This window comes from Rhinolophus sinicus, linkage group LG11, assembly GCF_036562045.2.
Source record: "Rhinolophus sinicus isolate RSC01 linkage group LG11, ASM3656204v1, whole genome shotgun sequence".
Classification (NCBI taxonomy): Eukaryota; Metazoa; Chordata; class Mammalia; order Chiroptera; family Rhinolophidae; genus Rhinolophus; species Rhinolophus sinicus.
Window position 1 is genome coordinate 64,069,677 of NC_133760.1, and position 25,541 is coordinate 64,095,217.

General features: G+C 44.1%; 1 pseudogene; it reads left to right on the plus strand.

The window, feature by feature from the left end:
• LOC109457819 (elongation factor 1-alpha, oocyte form) overlaps positions 1–24,339 on the plus strand; it is a 95,881-nt pseudogene extending 71,542 nt beyond the window's left edge.
• The last annotated feature ends 1,202 nt before the right edge of the window (positions 24,340–25,541 follow it).

Consider the following 25,541-nt stretch of genomic DNA (forward strand, 5'->3'; position numbering starts at 1 on the left):
ATCCATCCATCCATCCATCCATCCATCCATCTATCTGTCTATGAGAGAGGAAGAGATTTATTATAAGGAATTGGTTCATCCAATGATGGAGGCTGAGAAGCCCCACAATCTGCCATCTGTTAGCTGAAGACCCAAGACAGGTAGTGGTGTCATTCAGTCTGAGTCTGAAGGCCTGAGGCCCTGGGGACAGGTCATACAGAGTCCAGTCTGGGTCTGAGGGCTGGAGAACCGGGAATACCAAGCACCAGAGAAGATCGATGTCCTCATTTTTTCCTTCCTCTGCCTTTTTCTTCTATCCTGGCCCTCTGTGGATGGGATGATACCACCACATTTGGGAGGGCAAACTGCATTATTGAGTGCATTGATTCAAATGCTGGCTTCATCTGGAAATCGCCTCGCAAACAGACCCAGACATATGTTTAGCCAAGTATCTGGGCACCTGTAATCCTGTCAAGTTGCCGTATAAAATTAACCATCACGGTCACTGACTGACTTTGGCCAGCTATTTGTCCTTTAAGACTAGAAAAAACTGCCCTTTCTAACTCAGACACTTGTGATGATGGTTAAATATGTGTGTTCAAGCCTCACAGAAGAACAGAGTGCCATGGAAATATGCCATTATATGTCTGTCAGAGGCCCCCTCTCATTTGTTCTATAACAGAGAAGACTTTCCAGAGAGTGTTAGTCGCCTGTCAGCAGCTTGCCTCGATCCTGATCTGTGTACAGCAGTACTTCTCAGCAGGGGAAGGTGGGTTGGCTTGGCCCCCCAGATTGTATCTTGCTACCAATTCAATATACTGACATTTCCCTATCGCGTGGTTGACCAGTCTGGCTTCCAAGCAAGGAACTGCAAACGTCCCTGCAAACCGTAGGAAGGTTGCTGTTGCTGACAAAAGCGGATCAACCCTTGACTAGGATTTTTCTTTGAAATTACAAAATAAGAATAATCATAATAACGCAGCGGTGGCACGTTACTGAACCCCAGCCCACTCTGTTTCCTGAAAAAAGGACGATGTTTGGGTGGCAGGTGGTAAACCTCTTCACGTTCTAGGTGTCTTGCTTTCCTGTGACCGTTGAAAAAGACACTCTTCATATTTCCAAGCAGTTGATCTTTGATTGTGTTTGCCACTCATGCAATATCTGGGGAGGGAAAAAAAATCCTGTTGCTTTTCAATATATGCAAATTATCTCACCCTTACAGAAGACAGGTTTCATCAGAGGGAGAAGTAAACAGGGAAAGGGAGAGGGAGGCCAGGAGGGTGGGAGAGACAGAGAGGGCAGCGAGCCATTTCAGGATGCCATCCATACCCCAGGCTGTCAAAGGCGAGGCAGGCACAGAGAGAAATAATAGCAATAGGGGGTCATCAACACCTGGAATTCTCCGCTCATCACTTCTTGGTTCAGTCTAGGTGAACATGTTATGAAAAGACGTATTCTGCTTAAATCCATTCATTTTCACAACAGCTGAGAGAGGCACCTGGGAAAACCAATTCCATTTCACAGATATGGGAAATGAGTGCTTAGTATTCTACAGCAGTGCAGCTGGAGAGGGAATCCAGAAACGTCCATTCCTGGGGCCAGCTTTGGCTTGAAATAGTCTGGTTCTCTGGGGCCCCTTTCTACCTTTCCTTTGCCAGTTCATCCCTCGGCCTCTAATGCCATTTCCTTCTCCAAGGTAATTATGAGCAGTAGTTCTGAGATTCTGCCATTTGGAGGAAGAAATTAAAAAAAAAAAAATTGAAACTCTCATGCGCCGGAATCAATCCTTTCAGGTTCCTTCTTGTTTTAAACACTGAAGGGCAGAAATGTGCGCTATTCTTCAAGAGAAGCACAGCTCAATGGCAAGAGTTAAACCTACTGTCACAAATCTGTCATTTATTCGTTTCCCCCACCATTGCTGTGTTTGGAATTTGCAGTAAGCAACATGGCTCATGTTCATTACTTTACATTTCTTTTATGCTCCCTAATCCTGAGAATTTGATCTTCTAAGGAATAGGTTTTTCCCCAATCACGAAAGCGTGCTATCCTTTTTTCCCCTTAATAGATAAAAGCCCTAAGACGGAAATGTGGCCAATGGCTTTTCTTGTGGTCTTATCAAAGTCATTAAAAGAGTCACCATTTGGAGATAGAACTTGGGAGTTCCTCCTTCTCTTTTGGGTTACTAGCTAATAAACAAAGTCCAGTCTTGGGTTGACTGGACTGTAATAAGGCCAAGAGGAATAGTCAACGAGGAAAACACATTCACTGACGGACCTGGTTAGTATATCACAGCATCCATCACAGGGACCTTAAAACAAACACTGATGATTCCCGCAAAAGATTAGAAATTAGATGAGGAGGAGAACCCAGCAGTCCCAGAGTCCCCAGGGTCTTCAGCCCCAGTGGACAGTGCTTTGGCAGGAAGGTTATTACACTCATTCAACAGGCTCTGGAAGGTGCAAGATATAAGCTGAAAGATGGAAGCTCAAATCTTGGTGGTGGCTGCACAGCCCTTTAGCCTAAAACAGAGGAGATACCATTAGCCACAGGGAGCCCAGACACAGATTCTACTGTTGATTCTACAAGGGAAGGAACATGCTGTCCCTATTGTCTCTAAGGAAACTGTGCTTGCCGAATTCAGGTTGGTTGCACTCAAAGTGCAGCAAGCAACAGAGGGCAAATTCAGCACAATTTCAGTTATATATGTTGGGCCATGCTGGGGCACTGCTCCCCTAGAGACTATCAGAGTCAGGACAATTCGAGGTTCTATAGCTAGCTGCTCTGAGGGTCTTCTACGCAGTGTCTGGAGCCTGGATTCCAGTCGCAATGTAATAGATGCTCACGAAATGGGGTGACCCTGAAAAGGAGACTCAGATCCACAGAGAGAAAGTCTTACAAGGTTGTAGAAATCCTTTTCCAGTTCCACACTCCAGCATTTGAAGCTTGGTCTGCAGGTGGTGATCTGGGGACTGGAATGAAACTCCAGCCTCACGGAGCACAAGTAGGATGGTTATGGCTGAAGAAGATCCAAACGAAATCACGTCTGGGGGCCTGACCTGCTTTCTTAGTGATGACCTTTCCAGTTGAGTACATTGTCAGAACGGAGTCCGGCAATAGGTCTGCTCTGCTTGCATTATTTTGACTTCAGGAGGTACGTTCCTATATTGTATCCCTGTATAGAAGCTTCTCATTCATTCTTTCAAGAGACATTTTTACGGATGCACTCTGGACTAGGCGTTGTATTAGAAACTGCAGATACAAAAAGGGCTAATTAATATATTGACCTTTCTCTTCAAGGAAATCATGTTGGGCTCAGTGGTATTTCCTGGAATCATTATGTCAACTATAGTGTTGGATGGGGCAGGTTTAGGGTAGAGTAGAAAAAATAATCAGGGACCCGTCTCAAGCCCAAATGACCTTGACTACTTGATGTGAACTCTAGGGTTTCTGCTGGGGCATGGTTCCTGCTCTGAACCTCAGATGTTTTGACTGGGGCCTTGATATCCTATCCGGCACTTGTGAAAATCTCCTCCCTACTGTTGGGCTCTGACAAGAATGGACTTCTTGAACCTTGACAATGCCATTTTCACCTTCAAGCATCTCAGCGTCATAGAAACTTCTGCTGACATGTCTCACCCAGTGGGCTGGACCCCCACATGTTTATGCCATCCCAGACTTAAGCCTGAATTTGCTATAGGCCTTTGGACTTGGGGATTGCCTTCCTTCTTTCCTTTCTCTCTCTCTCTCTCTCTCTCTCTCGCTCTTGCTCTCACTCTCGCTCTCGCTCTCTTTCTTTCTTTCTCACTAGATTTAAGACCACAGGCTACCCTCCCTTGAGGACCACCCAGATACAAAATGAATACCTCAGCCCCAGCCCTGCTTACTTGTGGTTTCTTCCCTTTCATCTTGCCTGGTAGCTGAGAACCCAGCATGTCTTCAGGACAAACTCCAATTGCTATGACACTGTCCAGATGAGACCTTTATAAGGAAGACCTCATCCTTGATGTGACCTGTACCATGTCCCCTCCCACCGTGGATTCCTGTGTGTGTGTGTATTAGGGAAGATGGCTGTCTGAAATTTGGACACTGACTGGAATGATAATTTCAAATCCAAGTGTGAAATAGAGTTGACCCTTGATGACCAGCCTGCAGGGGCTCCTTTGACCCCCCTTCTCCAGATTATAGTTTAGATCAGCTTCAACAGAGAAGTTAAGCTGGTGCTTCAGGGTCAACAGACCTCGGCTCGAATACCAGCTCTGCCTTCTTGTGACTTTGGACACTTTATTTAGCTCTCTATGCCTAGGTATCTGTAAAATAGTACCTAGTATGTGCTCCCGCCAAGGATTATCAGAGTATTTAAATACTCAGAGATGGTGTATTAAGGCATAGGCTTCGCACTCAGTAAAAACTCAAAAGGTGGCAAATATTGTTCTTTTCTATTGTGATGGTTATTATTGCTCTCGTTTCCCTAACTGAAATCTTAAAAGAGACTCAGTCTTATGCTGCAGTGACAATGCTGAAACATGACTCAGAACAGCCTGGAGGAAGAACACAGGAAACAGTGCAGGAAAAAGGGAAGATCGCCACGCAAGGGGCTGGGGAGAATAAGGCTCAAACCCATATCCTGTCATTGGGGTGACAGGTGCTGTTTTACGTTTTTGTTTTATGTTTCTTTCTTGGGTCTCTCTTTTTCCTTTTGATTATGGACATTTCAAACATACACAAAGATGGTGAGCACGCTCTCATCAACCTCCCATGTACTTCTCCAGCACCAATGATTATTTACCAACCACATGAAACTTGCTTTTGGTGCCTTAGTTTCTCCCATACAAAGAAACGAACAATGTCTGTTCCCCTCCTTGCTAACAGGCTAGTGATGCTAATGAGAAGCTTGCCATCCTCCCACTCCCATAGCCCCTTCCATGAAAGCCTTGAAACACATCATTTCATCACTTCCAGTACAAGAGGTTTCTGAAAACACCGATAGTTTCCAATCTGGCATCCGCATCCCCTAAATTGTCCACAAATTGAGGGTGTAGCTGTATCACACTTCCTTTCTCCCCCCAACTCCCATCATATTATGCGATATGAAACAATTCAAGATGCAAGTGACAAATTAACTGTTAACTGCTAAATATTTAATGTCAAGAAAAAAGCCGTTTTAAAACCCATGAAGATTCAGGCAATAAATCTAAATAGTGTATGTAGTGGGGAAATGTTATAGTAAGTTAGTTTCTTTTCGGCACCTTAATATTGTGTTATATCAGATGTTTGCCAATTGGAAAACACACAGCACATTCACTGCATAAATTTATGAGCCTGTTCCAGTAACCCCATCCATTTTCTCTGTATTGTTTTCTCTTGGCATTTATAGCAACTTCAGTTTGTCACTGCGCAAGGATAAATGATTTTTAAATTTTCACTCCCAGCTTTGGCCCTTGTTTAGTGGAGTGCACTCATGGCCAGCTCACTTTTCTTCCATCACCCTTGAAACATCAGGTAGATTTTTAAAAATGGAAGTGGTAGGATTTAAGGCAGAACCAAAGAGGAGCTAGAATGCAAGGGTGAGAATCTCTCACTTCCCATCTCTGCCAATAATTCCCTCTCAGAATGCAGGTTGCTACTTTTAATGTATTCTGCGGAGGTTGCTCTGAGGGTAATAAAACTTGCCATGAAGCAATCCTTCAGAGATGCAGAGGGAGCTGAAGTAATAATGAGGTGAAAATGACTATGAGTTATAGCATATTCCTTGGGTTAAAGAAGCAGTGAGTGAACGTGAATCGTATGAGTTTCTGGATCTTTCCCGTTGTCTTTACATCCTGGAAGGCTTAATCCCCTGCTTCTTTGCCTATCCGCAGGGATGTCATACAGCACAGCTACACAGGTTGTGCACGGCACAGCTCCAGGGCCTCCATCCACGTGGACCACTCTGTGATCACCTCTCCATATGCTAGAACTGGGAAGCCTTTCCGGTGCCCTCGGCCCTAGGGCTCTCTCTGTTTAGTGGACAAAGACACTACGAGATGTATCTCTGACCCCAATCTCATGAAAGGACCCTGCCCCAAAGAATAAGGGTTCTCACTAGGGAAATCTGAAGGCCTAAGTTAAGCTGCCAAAAGTGAACCAAGAAAGGGGCTTTAACCCCACAAGAAAAATCCAGTTTATTCAGTGATGTTGAGCCACCCACATAAAACCTCAGCAAAGGTTCCTGGGCCACCAGGACTAGGCCATTGCCTCAGGGAAACTAAAATAGCTGTTCAGACACAACTAGTTCTTTCCTCTGAAGGAAGATCGGCTGCTGGTTTGGCCTGAGGCTACTGCTGAGTGGCTCAGGATACTACGGCCGGAATTCCCTACCTGAGGCCAGATGCTGAGGCGACAGCCAGTCCTGTGCATTTGTCCCAGCCTCCCGTTCCATCTTGGGGAGCCATCAAGAACTGGGGTTAGTTGAGCCACAACTAAATCCCATCTTGCTTCAAACAAGAGCCTGGAGCCTTTCTGTGAATAGCATTCAGGCCGCCCGCCCAGCTCCTGCTGCAAAGCACGACCTAAGCAGCAGGCCACGTTCTCGAAGCTGGGCTGGGACACTTTCTCATTGCTGCTCCTGGCCCACGGGCAGGCCCATTAGGCAGCCCAGGACAAGGCAACTATACTAATGCCTTGATACTTGTCACGTGGTACCTGTGTCCTACATAGTACTCACTACCCCAGCCAGGAGGACACAGGCTAGGTGGCATTGATCTTCCTCTTCCCCAGGGCCAGCACAGGGATAAAAACACAGTGGGTACACAACAGCATTTATTAATAGTGCCATGCATGTAAATTGAGCAGTTTTAAATTTCCTAAAGTAATAAAAGGAGCGTAGCTCCAGTATCATCTATTTTTTATTACCTGGTGTTTATATGCCTCTGGTTAGTAACCCAAACCTGTTCCCACAGTGAATGTGGCAGGACTATGCGATTATGGGCCTGTAACTTTCTCTTCCTTTAGAAAAAGCTATGTAATTACCAGGGCTCTAACTTTCTCACCTTTTGTAAATTCTTTCTAAATATTATCTTGTAGCTAACCTGTCACTGTCAGCAGCCTCCCAGAGTTGGCTTCTCTTGCCATGTAGTTGATTATTTTGTGGAAAGTTCTTATAACTATTTAAGGAGAACTAGGGCAGGAAATACTTGAAGGTCAGAATGAGAAAAAGAGAGGGAACATTTGTTGTGGGACTTTCTGATGCCAGGATATAGATGACTTCATTTAATCCTCACAACCCCATTTTACAGATGAGAAAAACTAAGTCCCAGAGAGGTAAGTAACTACCTAAGATAGGGCAGACCTTTAAAAGTAGGACATGATTCAAATCCAATTGTATCTGACTCCAGGGTCCATGCTCCTTTCATGACTTGGGCTTCAGAAGACTTGGGTCAATAAGATAACTCAACAGTGAAACTACAGAAGGTCGAGGAAGTAGGTGGGAAAATGATATCCTATACACATGAATTGTTTGGTGATAAAGGAAGACCAAGGGAGAGAATATTCCTGTAATAGCTAGCCTTGATTTTATACAAGGGCAAGGTTCACATCTGTCCCATGTAGCACTGTTTCACCACTGCTTAGCACAGTGCCTAGTCTCGTTTGTGCTTAATTTGTTGAATAAATTTCTAGTCTCTGACATGAGGCCTTTTTTTTTTCTTTCTTTCTTTCTTTTTTTTTTTCTTTTTTTTTTTCTTTTTTGCAATTAGAGCTCAGCAAGAATAATCAAATGCACCTTTATTGGTTTTAGCTACTATGCTTGCAGATTGTTTAATGAATATGTAATCAGTGGTGCCTCATCGCTTACCCGAAATCTTTCCTAGAAGGCAATTGAGCGAAGCGGTTTTGAACTGTTTGGTTAGGATAATCAGGGACCATCCAATATGAGAGTCACTAGCTGCATGTGGCTATTTAATTTAAAATTAATTAAAATGAAATAAAATTTAAAATTCGGTTCCTGGGTTGCACTCACAACATTTCCCGTCTCAGTAGCCACACGTGGTTAATGGCTACCACGTCGGACAGTACTGACAGAGGAGAACATTCCCATCACCCCAGAAAATTCTGTTGGACAGCACAGCTTTTAGAGCATAGCCTTTGGTGTCAGACAAACGGGGGCTGAATCCTCGTTACACTATTCTATTGTTGTATAACCACAGACAAGTCATTCATTGTCATCTGTAAAATTGAAATAACAATAGTACCTGTCTTAGCCTGGGTTCCCAGATATCCGAGTCTAAAACAGAGGTCTAGGTACAAACAGTTGATCGAAGAGTGTCACAGCAGAGAACAGGCGTGAAGGATGGGGTGCGTGAAATAGGATAGAAGGGAGAGTCCATGTGTGGATATATGTTTGAGTGGGCTTTCTCCACAAGAAGCTGCCTATTTGATTCTGGGACACTACCTGAAAACCTGTATGAAGTGCAACTCAGATTCAGTTGTCTGGGAGTTGAGAGGGATGGGAAACATTTATCCACTGGTTCCTACCCCTTTGCTTCTCTTGTGGGGGTGATTCAGATATTCATCTCTGAACAGTCTAACTAAGCTTTGCTAGTTTTGCCCTGCCGGGCAGTGATCACTGCAGTTCCATTCACCCCTCACCAAGGGATGCCGCCATTGAACCTCCTGGGTCCCAGACGCACTCCCCCAGCTTGAGCCATATAACCGGAGCTCCTTGCAGGAACCAGGGTCAGTTACCGTGCTGGTGTAGTAGTTCCTTTCCTAGTCTCCGTGAAGCACGAGCATCTCAAATTGATCAGGTGGTAGTGGCCGCTTCAAGTTTAGTGACTAAGTCCCCTGGCACAGTCCCTCCCCACTCCATGCATTCTAGCTGTTAGGGAGCTAGCAGAACACATCTTCTTTTGGCTCAGTGTATAGGTTTGAATTTTCTATGGTAAATGTTTACAATTATTTTCATTCCATTTTTGTAATTATTAGTAAATAGTTACACCAGTAGTGTTTGCAACCTGCGTCTTTGTAGAATGTGTCTCCACAAACTGGCTTACTTACAAGGGCATCCAGGACTTGCCATCCCGTTCTCCCCAGATCCTACTTGTGTGTTGTCATTCTGTGCTGGTGGAACGTCAAGACAATCAAGTCCCTGTCCCTCACTGGGGCAGAAGACAGGGACAGGGACGTTAACACAGCCCTCAGGCAAGACTCTGAATGCGCGTCCGTCCCTCTCATGACAATCACACTGTTCTGATCCCCCCCACACTGATCTGGATGGGGAGGGAGGCGTTTGCCAGATCAAGAGTCACAAGCCAAGAGCTAGAGGCCGTGCAGATCTGCTTACGTAAGGATAGGACAGCTGACGTGGCAGATGCTAATGGCGGCTGCCGCCCGCTTCAGGTTTCTGAGTGTCATCCACCATGGTCTACCTGGCATTTTTTGCTTTTGTTTTGTTCTGTTTTCGTTTTGTGTTTTTCAGCATTCACTAGGTGAATTGAATGGAAACATTAAGGGAATCACATCTCCGGCATCTTTCAAGCCTCTCGGCTGTTAGCACTGATCTCTACAATTCCTTCTGAGATGCATGATTGCTTTGCTGTCTTGACCAGAAAGGCAGGGGAGGGAAGCAGGGACACGAGTTTCCATGCTGTCCTTTCTATCACAGTGGCTTTCATTCTAGAAGTCAGAAAACTAATGAGAGGAATCTCCCACCTTCAGCGTATACCCACCCCAATGACATATCAGGGACTTTCTCACAGCAGCCCATGCTAAGCGTGAGCAGAGAAGGTCCAGGGCGGGACACATGGGACAAAGGGCAGATGTCAGCAGGTGCATCTGTATGAAGCTGACAGGAGTCTGGGCAGGACTGGTCACTGTGGCACTGGCTAGATTAACAGATAAGTGAGGCTCAGAGGATTTCAAATGGTGCATAGGGAGAGGCCTATAGAGTCAAGTTCATGTCCAAGGGTTATTGGGAGGATTAAATGGGAAAACCATGTTACTGCATGGCACGTTGCATACTCCAGCTACTCTGTCATTGATATTATTATTATTGTTATTGTTATTGCCCTGAGAAAGAGACCTTTCATGTAGGAGAAGAGCAAGGTGTGGAAAGCTTAGATTATTATACCACCACCTGCCATTGTCTCTGAGATCTTCGTAAAGAATGCATTTGCATGCTGGGCCCCCATAAGGCATGCATTAAAACTACCTCTTCCATCAGAATCTTCACTGAAAACAAATTTTTTTTTCAGCTATCTTCCTTCCCATTATTAATTAATTGTTCACTCAATAGCCATGATGGATACTACTCATTCCTTAAGTTTTCTTTTCAGAGTCCTGTTGTGATTTCATTAGGGCCCCTGGATTCTGAGCTCTCCTTATTCTGAATCTTGCTGACTTTATATACTGTGTTTCCCCGAAAATAAGACCTAGCCAGACCATCAGCTCTAATGCGTCTTTTGGAGCAAAAATTAGTATAAGACCCGGTCTTATTTTACTATAAGACAAGGTTTAATATAATATAATATAATATAATATAATATAATATAATATAATATAATATCAGGTGAAATAGACTTTAAGTGAAAAAAAAAAGAAATTGTTACTGGTCACATCTTAATGATCACTTCTTAATGATTTAACTATAATTACCAAAAGGATATAGTAAATTTAAATTAATATACACTTAACATCATCTCAAAATATATAAAGCAAAAATGGACAAAACTAAAAAGAACAATTGATAATTCCACAATCTTAGCAAGAGATTTTAACCACCTCTCTCAAAAAATTCATAGAAAAAAGGAGGCAAAAATCAGTAAGACTATGGAAAACTAGAACAACTAACAATTTAACTAACAAACTTTGCCTCATAGCACCAATAGCATAGTGGCTAACATCTTTCACATGATGATGATTTTTAAGGACCCATGGAAAATTTTTTAAAAACTATGTGCTATGACCAAAAAAAAACACACACACACACAAAACTCCACACATTTCAGAGTATTGAAATCATATAGAACAGTGTTGCGAGTTGGATTCACTAGAAGCATATCCCACCCAAAGGGCAAGGGACCTGGGGTACTTATGTACCAACTCCTGTTAATCATTGTTTGAAGGCTGCTATCTGGATTCAGGCGTGAGGAGGCATTAATACCAGCACTTCTGGTCTGGGTTCTGAGAGCCAGAGAAAGTGCTCAGACAAAGAAAGGCAGGGAGAGGGCAGTGGAAGATTTGATTAGGGCCCACTGAAGTGGCAAGGGTAAGGGGATGGGGCAGGGTACCAACCCTGTGCCACACTGTAGAAGAGGGGTGAGGTGGGGAGTGTGGGTGGCCCTTTCCAAACATCCCAACTCTACTCCCCTGAGTACATTTCCTTCTCTTATATTGCCTGGGGTAGGTGATGGACCAAAGCTGGCCAAAATGTTTTCCACCACCCCTCTTTGCATGTCCTATCAATAGTCTACCACTGCAGCTTAAAATATAAGGGTAGTTTGCACTTATAATCATGAGTTAGGGAGCCTGAGCCAAAATTCTGAGACAGGAAGAGTCCCATTTTTACATCCTATTACAAACCTTTATAATTCTTTGCCCTTCCCTGTTTTCTCTTGTGGCAACTTGGGTAAATCCCTACTCTTTGAAACCCAGAAACCAATTAAAACAAACGGGGTTAATTATAGGACTGAGAGGGGATAGTGGTTTAAATATCTTTGAAAAATATAGGAGCATTGGTGCTATTTGAGACATATGGTGCCAGTTCTTTTGTTATTTCTCAAAGGGTGGAACAGATTTTAGTGAGAAACGAACTCTTCTAAGTGCTGGAGTTGATTGTAGTCTCTCTTCTGTAATACATCCATCTGTGCAGCAGCTCTCCTGCCCCCGGAAGCTCAACTCCTACTTAGTCCTCCCACCTACCCAAGTAAATAGTTCAGAGAAACTTTCATTCTCAAGTCCAAAAGCAAAAAGTCGGAGAGATCATTTTCACAATCTGTTTAAACCTCAACAGACCAGAACGACTCCATCCTCCAGAACTGCTGGGCAAAAGCAGTGCTGCCCCCTCCAACTGCGAATTCACACAACTTGCATCCAAAGGTCTCCCAGTCCTAAGCTCTTGGGGCTCAGCAGTTGAGTCTTTCTTTGCAGGGCCTCTCAGATACATCCCTCCGTCCCCAATTCCTGCGTTCTTAGATAAGGACTCCATATGGCCTATCTGAACTACAGTCTTCTAGAAGATTGTCTTGCCCTTCACTACTGTCGCACCACCACTATCTACCCTGTGTTATCTGTTGCCAGGATAAGCCACTTAAAATACCAGTTTCATCATTTCATTCTGTTGTTCAGTATCTACTCTGGCTCTAAGTATTTTCTTTTTTAACCAAGGCCCCCTACTAGCTTTCAAAAATCCAGTCCTCCTTTATCTGTCTAAACTATCCTGTTCTCACTTCCTAATGTGTGCCCTCCCTTATCCGGTCTGGTGCCCACACATGCTCTTTCTTGCTCTCACATTGCACGTGACCTTACTATGTCCTTCCTACCCACTGTTAACATATCCAAATATTACTACATGATATTGTACGTGTAGAAGAATCTAATACTTCACCTGATGTCATCAAGCCTCACATAGTGGTCCCCTCCCATAAACCTCACCAATTATAACTTGGGGTTCCCCACTCATTCAAAACCCTCCACCTCAGAGAAATGAGGCAGAAAGGGAAACTGATTTCAAATGTTAATCAACTGGGTCTTCTAAACCAACCAATCCAAGACTGTCCACCTCTGCTACTCTTTCATTCCGTTTTACTTTTCTTCATAGCATTGCTCGTAATCTGCAATTCCCTTATTCACGTGTGTATAGAGTGCCTATCCCTCCTCATAGGTTGTGAGCTCCCCTAAAAGAGAGCTTGGTCTCTCTTGTTCACCACTTTATCTCCCAGCGCCTGTGCCTGGCACATAGCAGGTGATCAGGAAATAGTCGTTGAATGAATCTATTTCATGAAGGCTTCTCTTGTCAAGTTAGTTAGTGTTGATTTCTCACTTTCCTCACCGCTAACTCTTCAGGTTATAACCTTCAGGGTTCACCCTTGGTTATGTCTAGTGTGGCAGCTTACTGAAGTTGTCTGAATCGATTTTCACCATAAATCTCTTATTTCCCCACCTAGATATACTTCTTGTTGGTAAGAATTTAAGCTTGGCGATTGGGATCACTGGTTTCTGAATAAGACAGAATGAGATTTTAATTCCATTCATTGGTTGGGTGACTTTGAGTATGTCACTCAACCTTTCTGAATTGGAACAAGGGAAAGAGGATACTTTCTTTGGAGGATTTGTGGAAGGATTCAGTGAGAAATAGAATGTAAAGCGCCTGTGAGAGTGCTTTGGACATAGTGAGTACTCATTAAATGTTAGAGATCCAGGCTAAGACCATCCACACCCTCGTATTCCTAATTACTACGTACAGATGTGGAAGTTGGACAGAGAAACAGGCTGATAGAAAAGAAATTAATTATTCATTTGAAATATGGTGTTTAAGGAGAGCTCTACAGCTACCCTGGGCCACCAGAAAGATGAGCAAGTGGGTCCTGGAGCAAATTAAGCCCAAAATATCGCTGGAGGCAAAAATGACAAAACTGAAACTGTCTTACTTTGGGTATGTCTTGAGAAGGCAGAACTCTTTGGAAAAGACACCAGTGCTGGGAAAAATAGAAGTCAGCACGAAAAGAGGAAAACCAAATAGGAGATGGATTGACTCCATAAAAGAAGCCATAGGCGTGAGTCCACAGGAGCTGAGCAGGGCTGCTGAGGATGGGACATGGTGGATGTCACTCATTCATAGCATTGCCGGGAGTCGGAGGAGACTCAAAGGTATGCAACACACACACATACACACACACACACTTTTAATATGAAAAAATACATGCAGAAAATATAATGCATCTCATATACATTATAATGTATATATTATAAAAAAAAATATAGAGAGTGTATTTTTTTAAAGAAAATAATATAACAACCACGTGCCCACCACTAAAAATTAACAACTATTAACATGTCATCATTTTTGCAGATATTTAAAAATAAAAGGTGTAATACGTAATAGATTAGCCTAGATAAGTTCTTGGTGCTAAATGTTATTATGACTATCATTATGATTATTTCAAGGCAGAAATGCTCTTTGAGGATAATTCTCATGTCATATGTTTTTCCTATTCCTGCCTCCTTCCAATCCAGACCATCTAGAACAAATGCTGACATAGTTGCCCTAGGAGTACTTGTTGAATTAAATTGAGATGATAGTTTATTCACACTGTAGAAATCTGATTTAAAGAGGATAAGAGGTTTCCTGATTGTCAGTGCCAGGAAAAATCTTCAGTGTTTCTGGATCATGTATAAAAGATTTTATTAAGTTTATCAACCCTGTGACAAAGCTGGAGATAAATTCTCTCCCTGAAAGATCTCCAAGAAGCGATACAATTTTAAAAGGAGCTAAATGGGGGATGGGACTCACATCCACTCCATCCAAAAAGCCTTTAAAAGCAGCATCCAGCCAGCTAATAAGAGTTAGAAAGGCTTCCAACAGGGAAGAGATGATTAAGACGCTGGTCCATTCAAGGCTGGCTCCTTTTGTGAACCAAATCAGAGATAGCAGGATTCTGAGTGTTGGGCGTTGCCAAGTTGGGCTGCAGCACCGAACAAAACCAGCACAAGAGCAGGAACCAGAAGACCCATCAAGGGCCGAGGTGTAGCTGTCGCCAACTTGCTCCATAGCCTTACCCCCTTGATCTCTTTGACCTCAGGCTCCTCCCCTTCCTAATGAACTGGTCAGACAGTTGAGCTCTTGGGTCCCTGTCAATTCTAAATACTGTGATATTCTGAGTCCAGTGTGTTTCTGAACAAAATCTGCCTCCTACATAGGTTAAAGTTGTATTGGTATCTATTTCCATGTAACAAGATGCCCCCAAACTTAGTAGCTCAAAAAAGCAAACATTTATTTTCTCAATGTCTGTGCCTCAGGAATCCCAGCAGGCCTTTGCTGGGTGCCCCGCTCAGGGTCTCTCATGAGGCTACAGGTAAAGTGTCCGCAGAGGCTGCAGTTAGCTCAGGGCTGGACAGAGGCAGGACCTGTGTTGGGCTCATTCGGTTGGCTGTTGGCAGGTCTCAGGTCCTCACTGACTGATGGCGGAGACATCAATTCCTTGCCACTTATAGGCCAAGTATCTGTAGGACTGTTTGAAACATGGCATCTGATTGTCCTCAGAGGGACAGGAGAGGGAGAAGGGCAGGAAAGAGGGAGGAGGAGGAGAAGGAGGAGGAAAGAGGAGGAAAGAGGAAGTACCTGAGATGGAAACTACAGTCGTTTTCCTAAAATAATCTCAGCACTGACATCCTTTCATTTCTGCCCTATTCTCATTAGAAGTGAGTGAATAACTCCAGTTCATACTCAATCTGAGGGGATTAACAAAAGTGTGACAACCAAGGGGTAGGGATATTGGGCCATATCAGAGGATGCCTTTCATAAAAGTGGAAATGGAAACAAGGTTGAGTGGAGACACAGGACCAGGAAGAATTTGCCTGGTGGGGCTGGTGATGAGGAGACAAGTAGGGTGGGGTGACCAACTCACCCCAGTTTGCTTTTGACTTTCTAGTTTTTCGCCCTGAAAGTCCCACATCCCAGGAAACCCCTCAGTCCCTGACACATGGGGATGCTTGTCACCCTATGGGTGTTCTTATGATTGCTAGTTCTCCTTTCTGGGGTGTTCTGTCACTACAGAGGAGCTGCTATCACAGTAGCTCTATGCAGACAGAACCAATATTACCCATCAGACAGGGTCTGCACTGAAATGGGCCATGCGTGACTTGCTATAATGAGAAATGTGTTCCTCATTTGGCAGCTTGTGCCTTCCCTGGGAAGACCTTGCTGAATGGTATACAGTTTATTGTGTCACACAGGGCATTGTTCCTAATGCCACTTTGGCTGGCACCAGAGCAGGTGGATATTGGCATGTCATCCTACAGCAAGGGCAGCATGCCATCATGACAGATGGATTGGTGTGCTGGCATGTTGTGGAATCAACAGGTCCATCAAGTATGAAAGTGACGGGCTAGAAAGTGACTTCAGGAAGTCAGAACTCAACCCGAATCCCAGGAGACTTAGGGATATGTTAAGGCAGTGCTGTGGGAGCTAAATTTTTTGAGATGAGTTTTCTGAAAATGAAATGAAGTAGACCAATTTGCTTTGAAAGGCTTTGCAAATGAATTTGGCAGCCAAGAAAATTCCTCCCACCCTTGTTTTGTGATCTCTTAGTGGCAACAAATACCACCACCAACATCCCCTTCCCACCATCACCGCAATGAATCAGAGCCAAACAGAGCAGGAAAAGGAAGAAAAACAAAATATATAAACCAACTGGACTTCCAATTTCCCCCTCTCCTCTGCCTATTTATTCGTGCCTGCGTGCCTAAATTGGATGTCAAGTCAACAGAAAAATCCTTTGGTGAAATCTCCTTTAAGAAACACTTTGGCTAAAAATACTAAAAGATATAGCATACATTATTACCTTTTTTTAATCTGAGAGTCATCCACATTCTACTAGAATGTAATTCAATTTACCATTGTGATTATGACTCCCTGCATTTTTCTTAGAAACCTTTGGAAATCCAGTCTTAGGAAAGAAAAATAATACCAGGAATAGAAAAGGGAATATTTTTAGTTTCAATGCAGTGTTTTTCTTAGTAACAAGAGAAGCAGGGACAAAGGGTTAATAAAGCAAGCACTGCATTAGGCTGACATGTTAATAGTTCCGGAGCCTCTGATGTCTGGAGGTTGTATCTGGATACAGATAGAAACCACTAGAAGTTGTAAGACCAGGAAGGGAATTTCCCAGAATCCCAGCCAGATGATGTAGAATCACAGGATCTATTGATTATTCTCTCTAACGCTTTCTCATCTATAACGCCACCTTGCAAGATGAGGGAGGAAAGGTGTTCTGAACTCCACTTTATCTATGAAGAAAGGGGTGAAGAGACTTCCTCCACTATCTGAACTCCCAGACGGTATCTTATCCCTGGACCCAGAAGCCCTGATAGAACATGGGCCTAACCAGAGCCAACCCACATAGCATTCAGTGCCCAAGTATCCCATATCTCAGCACTTAACACCCATGAAACAACCCCCTTCACATAACGCGACAAAGGAAAACAATGTCATTTTCAATCCCCCTGTCTTCTAAGAAAGACACATGCCAGGGAAGTTCTTTGTGAGGATGCAAATCAAGGAAGCCAGAAAAGCTCTAATTGTTCCATGGAAAAGTGGAGCAGAGAAGAGGGTATGCTAAACTCCAGAAAGCTGGGAGCTGACTCACTGGCGGGAAGGAGACGCCAAATATTAGAGATTAGAGGGCATCTTTGTAACGTTTTGCTGACTGAACGGTAGCATAGCTCTCCTCTCTGATCACAAAATCTGTCAAAATGTATGCCATTTGCCAGTGCTTTTGGAGTTTGAGTTATTTTAGAGGGTTTTGTTTGCTTGTTATGCTATTTCAGGGTGAGGGAGGGAGGATGCTGTAAAGTGCTGCGGTGACCCCAAGGGGGAAGCACTGAGAGACTGAGGCTGCCCACACAGAGGAACTCAACCTTGGCCACCCTGGCCAGATAGAAGGCAGCTCAGGGGCTTGAGACATTAACCGCAGACAGACATGGTCACAGAGTCTCAGGAATAAGGGCACTCATTTATTTATCTCAGAGAGTCATTTAGGGTGAAGAAGGCCCTTGGACAGTCTGGCTCAGGAGTCGGAATACACAGTATGGCATTACAACAGTTTGTCATCGGGACGTCTTCCCCAGCTTGGCCCTAGATGGCAGAGCAGCTAAACAACATGTCAAGAATGGAGAAGAGCATATCAAGAGCCCTTCCAGTCCAGGCTAATTTTTCCTATTTCTCTATTCTTTTGCCTAACAATGTGCTAGTTGCATAAGGGAAAATGATGAAACCCTCTCCTGTCCATTCAATGATTTGTTTGGCCCCCTCTGGCCCGGGTTCTACTGACCTACCACTTTCATCACCAAAGTTTAAAAACACCAGACAGTATTCACCCGCACTTTAAAATCAAGCGAGTCAAACATATTAGCACCAGAAGCTCAAAATCAGAGTCTTCACAGATCTCTTGCTGACATCGGTTGTATAACCTGTTGTAGTTTCTGGCAATTAATCCGTTTGATATTTCTTGTAGGATTCAGAGGCACCTATGGTTTTCATAGCCTGGTTGCACACGCCATTTATCCTGAACAGACAATCAGTTCTCTACCAGTCCTTTATCACGGCTAAACTAGAGCTGAAGGGGCGATGCCCGGAAAAGAGAATGTGCTCTCAGCACCAGGGATTCATATCCCTGGCCCTCCCCCCATGGCCTGGTGCTGCTCTGAGTAGCAGGGGGGAAAAAATGGGCTCCCAAACCCCAGTGAAACATCTGTGTGTACTGCAGCAAAACCCGGTTCTCATTCGCTCTGCTTTTTGACTCATTGCAGGAATCTCATTATGAACTCATTTCATCTCTCCAGGGAGCATGCTGATGGAAGACACTGTTAAAATTGTATTTCAGTGTCTTGAACCTATTTAAAGCAGACCACGGGGAGGTTATTATCATTTCTGTCGTTAAAAGTGGAAACAAGGCTAACAATAATAACATTTTTATTGAGTACTCAAACCATAAATATTTATTGGATAAGTATTAACCATTGGAATGTCAAAGCAGCTTGGTACCTCACCCCTGTCTCCAAAAATCTGCAGCATAGTTGGAAAACAAGATGCACTTTAAAATATTTTGAGTTGAGTTGGGCTGTATCATGGAGAGATTCAGCCCAGAGATACAGAAGACCAGAATTCGAGCTTGGACCTCACCATTTACTCACCGTGTGACATGGAGCAACCTCTAAAGGCCTTGGTGTCCTTACTGATAGAGTGGTAGGTTTACCCTACTTTTTTATATTCACCAGATATTTATTGAGCGTGTCTGTATCAGGCATCATACAGGGGTTATAGAAATAAATCCACATTTTAGTGGAGCGGCAAATATGCAATAGATAGAGTATTCCATGCAAGGTAATGTGACGGAGATTCTTTCTATCAATCTTTCATGTATTCACTTAGCACCTACTATGCGCTATGTTCTTTTTTGTGCTGGGGACACAGTGAACAAAATGGACAAACATTCCCTACCTTCGTGAAGCCTACGTTTTAGCAGGGAGGGGGCAGACAATAGATAAAAACAAGTAAAAAGAAATAGATACACTGTTCGTCAGAAGGTGGTAAGTATGAGGAAGAGAAAATAAAATAAAAGCAGGGTCAATGGCATTAGGAGTGAGGAGAGAATGGGGGAAGGAGAGCTGAGAAGGGGATTTTTGAGCCAAGATTTGAAGGAAATGAGGGAGCTAATTTCCAAAGAGCTGGGGAAAGAGTATTTTAGGTAGAGGGTCCAGCCAATGCCAGGACCTGTGACAGTGAGATCTGGGGTAAGAAGGTGGTTATTATGGTTGGGTCAGTTGAGGAAGGGATGGATGGCAAGGTGAGGGCAGAGAGGAGTTGGTATGCGGGGCAGATGGTGTCAGTTCCTGTGGCATCCTGGAAGGACACATGTGGCTGTTGACTCTGCAAAACAGGAAGCTTCTGGAGGGTTCAGCGTAGAGGAGGGTACTCTCTAACTTCTGGAGTGAATGGCAGCAGTACCTAACATCTCTACAATCCCAAGCAGCTTGAACCGTAGCCTAAAGGCACTGGAGTATTGAAAGCATAGGAGTGACATTTCACTATTTAAATGTTAGAGGGTGACGTCTGGCAGCTGTGTAGAGAGTAGGCTGCAGCATGAAGCCTGGAGGGATAAAAAGTAGACTGCTTTTTTTAGTATATGTGCTGCCAAAGCGAGCACAAGACTGTTTTTTTTTTTTTTAACCTCAGCTTTATTGAAATATAGTTGACACATAACAGGTGTACAGAATGTTGATATTGTACACAGAACAATGATTACCACTATAGTTAAGTTAACACCTCCATCATGACACATAATTACCATTCTTTTTGTGGTAAGACCATTTAAGATTTACTCTCTTAGCAACTTTCAAGTATATAATATACTAGTATTATTAACTATAATCACCAAGCTGAACATGAGATCCCCAGAATTCATCTCATAGCTGGAAGTTGGTATCCTGTGACCAACCTGTCCTCACTCCCGCTCCCCCCTCAGGCTCTGGTAACCACCACTCTACTCTCTGTTTAAAAGAAGCCTCTTTTAATACACCAGGAGAGAAGCAAGACAGGCTGGAATTAAGATGGGATTAGAGATGAAGAGGGAAAACCAAATTAAAATACTTTAAGGTAACAGAATCGAAAGTTCCTTATGACCAGTTGTATTCAGAGAGAAGTGGAGAGGATGGTTTCAGACTTGGGCAACTGGATGGATGGTGGTATCGGTCTCCGAGAGAAAACATGCGCCGTTCAGTCTCCAGTAGGTGGGGTAAGACTTGTTCAGTTTCAGACCGGTTGAGTGAGAGGCCACTGTGATGGAGTGTTCAGTGGGAAGTCGTGATAGACATTACTGGGGCGTGTCAATACCTGCCTCTGCTCCCCTTCCAGGCTTCTGGCAGCCTGCCCAGCTCAGCCCTCTTGCCGTCGGGCGGGGCCGTGTGATTTGCTCTGAATGGCGAGTTGTGAATGTAAGTGATGTGTGCCATGTCTGGGCTGAAGCACGTCAGCTGTTGTGCAGACCCTGAAGTGTTCTCTTCCCTTGCGCATGGAAACTAAGGAAGGGTACGTGTTCCCCATGGCGCCACTACAGATGCTGAGCCTCTTTCAGCTTAGGTCCCAGTGATGGGCTGAATTGTGTCCTCCCCATCTCTCCCCCACTCCAGATTCATATGTTGAAGTCCTAACGCTCAATACCTCAGAATGTGACTATATTTGGTGAAAGAAAGAAAGAAACAGACCTTCCTCGGGAAGATAATGGAGCACATACTCCATAAGAACAAGATGATAACTCCCAATAGGGGAAACGTGGAATCAAGGAAAAAGCAGGACTAACACGAGGGGGCAGTAAAGGGAATTTCTAGGGTGAAATATAAAACGATTGGAGCAGAAAGACAGAGGTCCTCTGAAGGTAATCTCCAGAGAGAAAATGAAACGGGTATGTTTGAGCGTGTGAGAATATGATGGATGGATATGTGACAGTAATGTTGGAACATTTGGAAAATACTCATGAGAGGTTCGTAGAAAACTAGGCAGATGGGCTGCACAAAAATCAAATGGTGTCATGGTTACTGCTAAGTTCAATAATAAACAATATTTGCATATTTATTCAAGACTTCCTCATTGGACACCTACTACGTGCCAGCTACGGTGCTTATAGCAGTGAATAAAACAAAGTTCTTGCTTTTTTTTTTTTTTAATATCACAAATAGGTTTTATTTGTCACCATGAAGAGCCTGAATTGTAAATAGATTCTTGGACTGAGCGCTCTTACCCATCAGCTCTTGACATCAACATGAGCTTCCTTCATGGTCGGCCATTTTTTGACCATGGGACACATTTTGTCACAGGTAAAATCCATGCCATGGACATCAGTCAGGCAGCTTTTGCTCTGGACATCCTCAGTAATTAGCTTGAATTTTCTAAATGCAACTTCATCATTCAGCAGGTCAGCTAGGCTCACTTCAAAAACGCCACCCTTGAGACTATCGGATGTGAGTTTGGTTCCTTGAGTTCTCGTGACTAGTGCTCTGCCAATATTTCTTGAACACAGATGATGCTTTCACATCATACCAATCTTTCTTAGAAAAATGGGTCAACCACTTCCTTCTTGGCTCCCTTTTTGCTGCCTTTCATAAGGCACTTGTTCTTGCTGACCACCATGGTGCCGCCAAAAGGCAAGAGCTTGCTTTTATGGACCTGATTCTACTGTGCGGAGGTGAGATGGACTGACAAAACATTTTTTATCCCACTACATGTTATGTCTGAAACTTGGATGCATCCTATAACTGATGGTATGTCATGCTTAATTGGCACCATTTTTTCTTCTTCTCTGCAGTATATAAAATAATAGCGTGTTTTACAATTGATGACATCTTAAACTTGATGAAATATGGGTTTGGGTCATAATAGTCACAATAATATAAAAAAATGACTATTGGTTTAACTAAAATTTTTGATATACTATGATGGTGCGTTGGGGAAAAATGAGAGCAGAGGTGGCATAAATGAGCTAAAGTCTCCTCTATCATTCTGAGAAGTCAATAAATAATGTTTAAAATGGGAATAACAGGACACACATGTTATTTAAAACATTGAGGTAAATGCTAAAGGTATTAGAAGAATCGAGAATGATGGTTTCTCTCACCGGGGTAGTGAAGGGTTGGACAACAGACTACTGTCTACCAATAAAAAGCCTTTTCATACCTTTTTACTTTTAACCATGGAATATACTTTTTGATTAAAATATAAACTAATATTTTTTAAAAAGTTACTGTGAGTCTTAGGTTGTGTTCCCTAAACGCACAGGCTGAGACAGGGATTCAGGTATCTGAGACTTACTGAGCTGTCCTGGAAAACTCTGTAAAGAGGCAAGAGCAGGAGGATAAGGAAGCGAAAAGAGCTGAGAAAGGAAGTGGCCTGAGTGAAAGCCTGGGCTGATCATCGAAAGGGAAAGCTCTGGTCATAGATTGTTCTGCACAGTTGTCCCAGCTCGAGGCAGGACTGTATCATTTAGTCAGTGGCTGAGCCCTGGTCTCTCTCTCTCTCTCTCTCTCTCTCGCTCTCGCTCTCGCTCTCGCTCTCGCTCTCGCTTTTGTTGTGATGATAATGATGACATCTCCCAGCCCAAGAACCCCTTCCTGCTGGTTTGGCAATCCCAGTAGAAAGAGAAAGTCTCTTGAAGCTCTGGCAGAAAAATACCAGGGACAGCTGCTGCAGTTCTTGCTGCTCTCTAGGTCAGATCCGCCTCTTTATCTTCAGAGCAGTGACCAGAGAAACCACTGCCTTGTGCAAAGAGAAGACCCACCTCCATATTGGTGTCATTGGCCACGTGGACTCTGGCAAGTCTACCACCACCGGGCATCTCATCGACAAGTGTGGGGGCATCAACAAGAGAATCATTGAGAAGTTTGCGGAGGAGGCAGCAGAGATGGGCAAGGCCTCCATCAAGCATGCCCGGGTGCTGGACAAACCGAAGGCAGAGAGAGAAAAAGAGCGTGGCCTCACCATCGACATCTCCCTCTGGAAGTTTGAGACCAGAAAATACTAGTCACTGTCATCAATGCCCAGGCCACCGAGACTTCATCAAGAACACGATCATAGGCACGTCCCAGGCTGACTGCGCATTACGCATCATGGGCAGGGTGTGGGTGAGTTCAAGGTGGGCATCTCCAAGAACTGGCAGACCTGCGAGCACGCACTGCTGGCCTCCATGCTGGGCGTGAAGCAGCTCATCATGCACATGAGCAAGATGGACTCCACTGAACCTGCCTATGGTACCACACGCTTCTAGGAGGTCCCCAAGGAAGGGAGCACCTACATCAAGAAGATCGGCTACAACCGGCCATCATGGCCTTCATGCCCATCTCTGGCTGGCACAGTGACAATATGCTGGAGCCCAGCACCTACGTGGCCTGGTTCAAGGGCTGGAAGGTGGAGAGGAAGGAGGGAAGCACCACTGGAGTGACTCTGCTGGAAGCTCTGGACTCCATTGTCCCACCCACTGGCCTGGTCAACAAAGCCATGAAACTGCCTCTGGAAGATGCGTACCAGATTGGAGGCATTGGCACTGTGCCCATGGGCCCTGAAACCTGAATGGTGGTCACCTTGCCTCGCCCACCCCAACCTCACCATAGAGGTCACATCTGTGGAGGTGCACCATGAGGCCCTGCCTGGTGACAACGTGGACTTCATTGTGAAGAATGTATCTGTGAAGGACATTCATCATGGAAATGTGGCGGAAGACAGCAAGAATGACCCTCCCTCCCACAGAGGCTGGCAGTTTCATCACCAGATGATTGTCTTAAACTACCTTGGGCAGATCCGTGCTGACTGTGGATGCTGGACGGCCATGCTGCCCACATCTGCTGCAGGTTTGCTGTACTGAGGGCAAAGATTGACAGGTGCTCAGGCAAGAAGCTGAGGACCACCCCAAGGCCCTGAAGACTGGTGATGCGGCCATGATACACATGGGCCCTAGCAAAGCCATGTGTGCGGAGACCTTCTCTAAGTGCCCACCTCCAGGCCATTTGGCCACGCGGGACATGAAATGGACAGTGGTCATTGGAGTCATCAAGGCTGCAGATAAGAAGTCAGCCACCTCAGGCAAAGCCACCAGGTCAGCAGCAACGGCCAGCAAGACGTGAAGCCTGACCCCTCCCCTGCGATTTCCACAGCAAACTCCATTGTAAACATTTCTTTAAAATTACATGAAATTTTTAATTAAAAAAATCAAGTACCAGGGAGTTTGCTGATTGATCCTTTGGGCCGTATGCCTCTCCCTGAACCGACCACTCCAGGCCTGGGGTGGGGAGGGAGAAAGGGACAAAATACTCAGATTGTGGTGAGAGGAAGGGGCAACTCTATTCCAACCACATGGAAAAGGTTTCCCATAGAAAATGGGAATTCTATTACCAGAAAGAGAAAGGGATATTAGGTGGGCAAAAAAACCCAACAGCTGACCGTGACCATCCATTTTCCTAATTCTTCTCATTCACCTCGTGGCCCGACATTAATTATCAGAAGAGAGGAGATTTCATCCCTTTATTCACTTTATTCACTCTACCATGTTTCCCCCAAAATAAGACCTAGCCAGACAATCAGCTCTAATGCTTCTTTTGGAGCAAAACTTAATATAAGTCCCAGTGTTATGTTATGTTATGTTATGTTATGTTATGTTATGTTATGTTATGTTATGTTATGTTATACTATATTATAGACTTGGTCTTATATTATAGTAAAATAAGACCAGGTCTTATATTAGTTTTTGTCCAAAAGACACATTAGAGCTGATTGCCTGGCTAGATCTTATTTTTGGGGAAACACGGTAGTTCAGGCGTAATGCTTTCTTTCCTAACCTTAGCTGCCATCTTTAAGAAGCCCAAGGACCCAATGTGAAGTCATATTTGTGACTCCACTGAGTTCATCTCAATTCTGCTTCATGCAGAGAAAGTCTCGGGAAAGCAGATGGCTTGTGGAAGGTCAAAGTGGAAGTAAAAAGATTTCTGACCCAGAGTTAAGACCGTAAATTCTGTAGCTCTGAGGCCGTGAACCAGGATGTTATGACCTTTCTAGTCAAGCCGTGTGCTCTACCAGCCTGGTTATTCACAGGAGTTTAGAGGACCGTGGGGGCCTGACGGGTCAACTGTCCTCTCACGATGCCTTTAGCAATTACAGTTTAGCTAAACAGACCTCTACCTTTTTTCCCCCCTCAGCATTAAAACTGTGCTTTCATGAAACACAGGATGACATTTCAGAAAAAGATACATAATTCACTTCTTCCACAATGGATTTTAGTTTTCCTGTTCACCTGAATATTTCTCAGCTCAGAATCCCTAAGCTGCTTTTA